Raw genomic sequence first — 6,669 nt, forward strand, 5'->3', positions numbered from 1 at the left:
ACTGGCCTGCAGTGCTGGCACGGATGTTTTGGCAACTTGGCAAGCCAGGCCGGGGCGGGAGACCTCCAGCCCAGGACAGGAGAACGAGGGAGCCTGGCAACTCCTCCAGCGTGGACCTGGTCGTCCAACAGGAGCCCGAGTGAGAAAGAAACCCAGCGCTCCTCAAAACTTCCCATCTCCCTGTCGAGCCAGGTGGAGGGGGTGGACCTTTCAGCAGCTGGGGCCAAGATGGGACCTTGTCAGTTTGTCCTTTGACCGTAGTCACTGGCCTGTGAAAGGGGAGTTTTGCGAGCCTGGACAAATCAGCTTAGCTGGCTCCAGCTGAGTGTGACAATACAGCCCCTTGACCAGGAGCCTGTTGCTAATTGCATTGGGCAAATGTGTAAAATGTATTACATCTTCCATTGCTTTTGTCCAGCCGGCTGGGGAAAAATGGCAAACGTGGCCTGGGTCACCCGAGGTCGCGCTTTAAGGGTGCAGCTGGAGAGGGCGAAGGTCCGAGCAGGCATAGGGGCTCCATCGGTACTGACCCCGGAGAGGAGAGCCAGCACTTGCTGCGGTGCAGGGCTGGCTGGCAGCAGATGCTTCTCCCCCTGCAGAGCTCCTGAGGAGCTTGGTGACAGTGGGCGGCATCTGTCTCCCTCCCTCAGCAGCAGCTCAGTAGCAAGCGTGAATATAAATACAGGGAGAGGGGAATTTCCCCGTACCTGAGGTGTTCCCAGCTCATGCTTATAGAGAATGGCCCTCAGCAACATGTCTGTAAATACCTGCAAAGTTTGAATCCACCTCTGGAAATCATGTTCAAAAGAGTTTTTACGTCCAGAGCCTCAGTTCAACTCATGACAGATGCTGTCAGTAGTTTTACATCTAATGTTTCCTGCTGGTAAATGTTTGCCCAGAACTCATCGGGGTCTGTGTTTATAACCCAGCCTGGTCCTTCATCATGGGTTAGCATCGCGTTCCTCGCCCTTGGGAAAGGCAGGAGTAAGCATGTGTTTTTCCCCCATTTCTAGCTTTAAATGAGCAGGTAACAGCAAGGTAAGAAGAGAAATGTTGCCCTGAAGGATTTAGTGGTTGCAAGAGCAATTTCAGGGGAGAAGCACCTGCAGCCTCTGATCCTGTTCAGCTTCCCACTTCCCACAGTTTGGTGCCAGGGTCTGTGACAAGGGCAGCTCGAGCACCCCCCTTCCAGCCCACCTCCCTGCCCCGTGGCAGCTCAGCTCTGCAGGTGGAAAAGCCAGCAGCAGGTCCAGCTGTTGGCAGCGCTCCTGGGCTACTGTGTCCTTCTACCTCCTTTAAACTCTAGTGCTAGAGTCTGCTTGCATTCATAGCAAAGGCATGTTCTGCAAAGGTGCTTGGAGCCAGCCCTGCTTAAACGGTCAAAAATGCAAATAATTAAAAATGTTGGGAAAATTCACTATGAGTGTGCAAGGTCTGACTATGATAGGATGGGGGGAAAAGATAATATTAATTTAGTTAAAATCTCTGGAGCTAAGCGAGCAGGACCAGTGGCACGCTCAAGCGTGCCACCTCTGTGTGCCTCCCAAGCGCTGATATCGGCAGGACTGTGGATCTGCCCATTCAGGAGAGGTGTCATGAGGTTTGAGGCTGAATCTACATGCACAGACCCCTGAAGTTCAGGTGGTGGCTGGACTGAAGTACTTGCCACTGTACCCTGGTATCTCTTTTTTTTTTTTTTCTTTTTCCTTTCCCCTGAGACTTTTCTTTGTTTTGGGAGCTCTGAGAGGGCGTTTGGGAGATGTGGGTTTTTTTTGGCCTGATGACTATGGACAGAATATTTTGCAGGCAGTGCTTGTTGCAGTTTTTTCATTCGCAAAGCATGTTATAGATGGGAGGATAGACATGATCACATTGCAGTAAGGATTATGGACCTCTGTTTTTCTTCTATGAAAAACCCTAGAACAAAAAGTCTTTCTGACTCTTTACTGAACATGAATAAAGCTATCAGCTATTGATTTACTTAAGCAATATGACAGCTGCAAAGCAGGTGGAACACAGATCTTGGAAAAAATGACCTTCAGCCACCTCAAAAGCTTTACTCTACAGCATTGACTTTCATTCGGCGGGTTAGTTGTCAGACTTGTTCCCCGCTCAGGATGCCTTACTGAGAAAATGCCCCTGCTGCGCCGTCCCCCTCATACCCAGTAGCAGTCAGGTGGTGATGATAAAAACTCTGCTTGGGTTTGACGCAAGTGAAAAAAGAAGGGATGCAGTCCCCAGAAAGGCTGGTGAGGGGTTGAAATGAATGGGGGAGCTGAGGGGCGCGGGCACTGCCCCAGCCCTGCGCTGCCTGGCCCATCCAAGTGGTGCTCAGGGGCGCTGCCAGCTGTGGCCCAGAGCCTGTGCAGGTGGAAACTCAAAAATATTTAGTTTTTACTTTTTAGAGCAGTTTAAATCCACAACTGCATGCCTTATGGTGCTGGAAGATGTTAAAACATTTGGAGGGAAGGGGAATGTTTTCCTCGTCACGCCTCACCGTGTGAAATGGTGTTTCCCGTGGGGAGTTTGTATATCCGGACCATGCACCGAGAACCAGCCGAGGTTTGTGTCACCTAAATATAACGTAGCCAGAGCCTCAGAGCCAGCTGTTCACGTGGGCGCGGACACGGGGGCTTTTTTTTGGCGTGCTTTCCCTCCCCTGCAGCATGCGGTACCTGAGTGACCCTGGTCTCGTGAGGTGTCGCGCTGACTGTGGGTCAATCTGTGGCGGTGGTGGTGAGGGGCACCCTCGTACTCAGCTGTGTGCGGCGTAAGGTGGCAGGTGTCCAGCTATCCTGTCAGGATATTTCTGAAACAACAATAGCGTAATTTCACGTAACACCATTTCCAACATATGAGGGAAGTCCTTTCGTTTCTCGACGTGTGGCATCTGTTGGGTCTCCGTGTCTGCGCTGGTTATCAAGATGCAGTAAAACTTAACAATAGCTGTGTGCGTTTGCCGTGATCAGGTGGACTTTTTGCTGTTTTCTCATGGTAAATAAAAGGAAATAAAGCAATTTCTTTTGCAGCGGATGATGATGGTTCGGTGGTAGGGTTGCTGGCTGGGAGAGGGTGAAGCCGGGCGCCCCCTTGCTCGGTGCCCCAGGGAGACCCTGCTGGCCTGCCTGTGCTGTCTTTTGGGAGCGGGTGTCAAGCCACAGGGGAAAACGTGCATGTCAATGGGTGGCTTTGTACAACGTGTACCCTCTACATAGCAAGTGTGAGGCAAGAAGGTTTCCTTGATCATGTGAAGTGTTTCTCTTAGGTGCTGCCTGCGTCCATCTATAAGGCGGTTGTTTTGTCCAGTGTTGCAGAGGGCTGTTGCAGGGTTCATGCATGTGCTACTTTCTCTCTGAAACATTCTGCTTAAACTAACAACCCTCCAGCTGGGAGCACAACTGGATGCAAAGGAGATGACTTGGGAGTTTTCTTTCTGTTGTTGTGTGGGAGAACTACCGAAGGGGTTTTGCTGTTGACCTGATGATTTCTAGAGGCAAAAATGGCAGCTGTAACTGGCTGACCTATCTTGCATAAAACTGGCTCCATAACCTCATTTATCTCCAACTTCACCCCAAATGTCTGTTAAATAGTTTTTGCTGGTGCATCACAGAGGAGATTGGAGGGCAGAGGATTTGGCCTTTTTGTGCTTGTCAGATCATGGAAGGAAGCGTTCAAGCTACTTGAAGTTCTTCCAAAAATATTGGTCCTCATGGAAAGTACCAGAAGTAGTAGTTCCAAAACTGTGAGCAACTAAACGCAGACTGTGCCGAGGTTTGCACTGCTGACCCCTTTTGTGAAGGCAAGGCTTCCCCTTTGGTAGGAGGGTGAGCCCCCTTCCCTGGAGCCTGTGGAGGAGGCTACCACGACGGCAGGGCATGGTCCCAGAGGTCTGGACTGGCCAGAGCCTCCTTCAGTGTTTTGATGACTACATCACATGCCAGCTTTGCATCTCAGGTGAACTACTGAAAATTGAGCAGTCAATGGGCCATCGGGAGCTGTGTGTAAACTTTTATACCTGTTCTGTCTGAATTTTGAATCTTACTTTTCCACACCTTCTATTAATAATCACTGTTGAAGGTTTCAGCTCAGTGGCTGTGGTGCAATTCATACCTGTGACTTTGTAAAGGCAAGGACGTTTATCGCAGCAGAGCAATTTTTCTACCCTATTTTTAGGCACTTGGATTAGCTGGAGTATACCTTTATTTTGTTGAAGTCTGTTTTTGCTGAGCCTTTAAATGTCTTGCAGAACAGCAATTTGCAAGTCTGCTAATACCAACACTTTCCTAATAAAAATGCAGCCACCTATAAGGCAGAAGGCGATGGTGCCAGCCAGGTTAGCCGGTGACGTAGGGAGAGATGTGAAGGTGGAGCCCGTGTCTAGGTAAAACAGCATTTACCTCTGCACGCCTGGGTGGTTGCCTGCCTCTCCTCTCTGTTAGAGGATACCCAGGAAGGGCAGGGATCTCCCACCCACTGGGCAGAGCGTCCAGCACCCTCCTGCATCCTCGCAAGGTTTCTGGGGGGTGATGCACCCCCAACAGCTGGGTATGGACCTGGACAGCCCAGTGGGATGACCTGAAGGCTTCTGTGTGTGTCAGCAGCTATAGGTGGAGACCTCTTCTCCCTGCTGAAATATGGTGTTATATTGTAGAGCTGAGCAAATCTGTGTGAAGCTGACGTGGTCTCAGAGCCGTGCTCTGTGACAGTATGGTGCTGGTGTGCGATGGTTGCACTGGTAATTCATACAATACTTTGGATGCCTGCTGGGGGCTGTTGCGTAGTGGCGAGGCTGGTGTAAGCCAGCCGGTCACGCCGAAAAGCAAGAGTTGTGTGAATAAGCTGTTTCTCTTGCTTTTGCAGAAAGGTCATTATCAGCCTGAACGTGCAGTCTTCCTCCTTACCGTGCTATCTGCACAGAGCCGCTGGCACCTGCTTTAGTGGCTGGACCAGGTGAGGAAGGGTTTTGTTGACCCTCCATGGGGGCTGAGGCTGCTGACGCCCATGCTTTTTGGATTCAGAGGGTTCCTGGTTTCCATCTCTGCTGATCACCCTGGTTGAGCTTTCATTACAGATGTGTCTCCAGCCCAGCAGCAATGACATGCAGTGAGAAGGTATTTTTAACTGTAGGAGCTGAAGCTGAGGCGATGGTCTGCAGAGAGGACCTTGATGTGTCCAGCTGCTGCGGCTGCTATGCAAATCGGGCCAGACCCTGTTCTGCATGCTCGCACCGACAGACATGTGAGCGCTGCACGTACATGTCCTCCCCGGCACGAGGAGGCACATGGGGCCGGTTGCGGCACGGGCAGGAAAGCCGTCACGGTGGCGGCACGGCGAGGAACGCCGCTGGCTAGGGAGGAATGCAGCCTAGGCTGGGCCCTCCCGCTCCTTGGGGTCCCTGGCAAGGGACCGCGTGGCTGGTTCCTGCTCCTTGTCCGCAGGGAGGATTGACATGGGGCAAAACAGGTGCCGGTGCGGTGGCAACCAGACCGTAGCTGTTTTGCACATGTGGGGCGACCCCTCTGTCACACTGGTGGAGTCTGTCTCGTTTCTTTAGGTGGCAAAGGTCAGGGAAAAAAGGGTGTCACCCGAGGCACCACATAGTTACTGAGCATCTCTGCTTTCCACCTGGAGACCCAATGCCTGGTGAGGGCCTTGTGGCTGGCTGCAAAAGGAACAACTACCTTAGGGTGTGTCGGTCGGGCGTCAGCTGAGATGGGTGCAACGGTCCCAAAATAAAGGCTCCCTTGCAAAACCCCAGGCTGAATGGCGGCACCATGTGTTCACATCCTTGCCTACCCCATGGCAGCTTTTCACGGACCTTTGCCTTTGCTGCATGTGGCTGGTGCACCGAGGCACGGGAGCCCGGCGTGCCAGCCGCTGGTGGTTTCTGCGTCAAAGGGTCTGTCCGTGGAGGAAAATGATCAGAGGTTTATTTCGTATTCTTTTTTTCCCCTAGAATATTTGCATCTCTTCCACTAATGGGTTAACCCACCTCGAGCACATGGTAGTCAGCTAAATGACTTGTTATTTCTATTTATAATGTAAACGATTAAAAAAATGATTAGCCAAGCTTGGATTTTAGATGTTACCATCACGATCAGAAGAATAGACATTGCAAGAGTCTGAGTGTGGATCAATCCCATTTATAAGGGTTCATTATAGATAAATCTTTATCTAACTTGCTTCAAATCTGATAAAAAATCTGCTTGCATCCTAACTTAAAAGGCCAAATGTCAGATAGCGAGTATTACGCGGGCTCTGGGATAGAGTTATAAAGAAGTTACAGGGTTGCAGTTTTCATGGGAAAAGTTAATGTCTTTATTAGAAGAAATCACTTGCAGGACTTTCTGTGCAGTCTAGCAGTTAAATACAGTCTCGGTAGGCTTGTCACTGCACTCCCAGGCTAAAGTAGCCTGTAACTTCTGAAGCTTTTGCTGTGTATTTAGTGGTCCTTGTTACTCAGACAACTGCTTTGACGAGGTTGCTGTTGCTTCCTGAACCCCACCTTCGCTTTTGCTGGCGCAGCGCGGGAGCAGACAACGCCTCGGCAGAGCGGATGGTTTTGCAGCGTCAGCTCCCAGCACGGCTGTGCCGAGGGCCCGCTTCACCAAAAAGTGCCTCGTCAGTGGTGGGGGGAAAGGACCATGAACGCTGCGGGGCCCTTTGCAT

Source organism: Pygoscelis adeliae, unplaced genomic scaffold (genome assembly GCF_000699105.1).
Source record: "Pygoscelis adeliae isolate BGI_AS28 unplaced genomic scaffold, ASM69910v1 Scaffold101, whole genome shotgun sequence".
In the NCBI taxonomy this organism is placed as follows: domain Eukaryota; kingdom Metazoa; phylum Chordata; class Aves; order Sphenisciformes; family Spheniscidae; genus Pygoscelis; species Pygoscelis adeliae.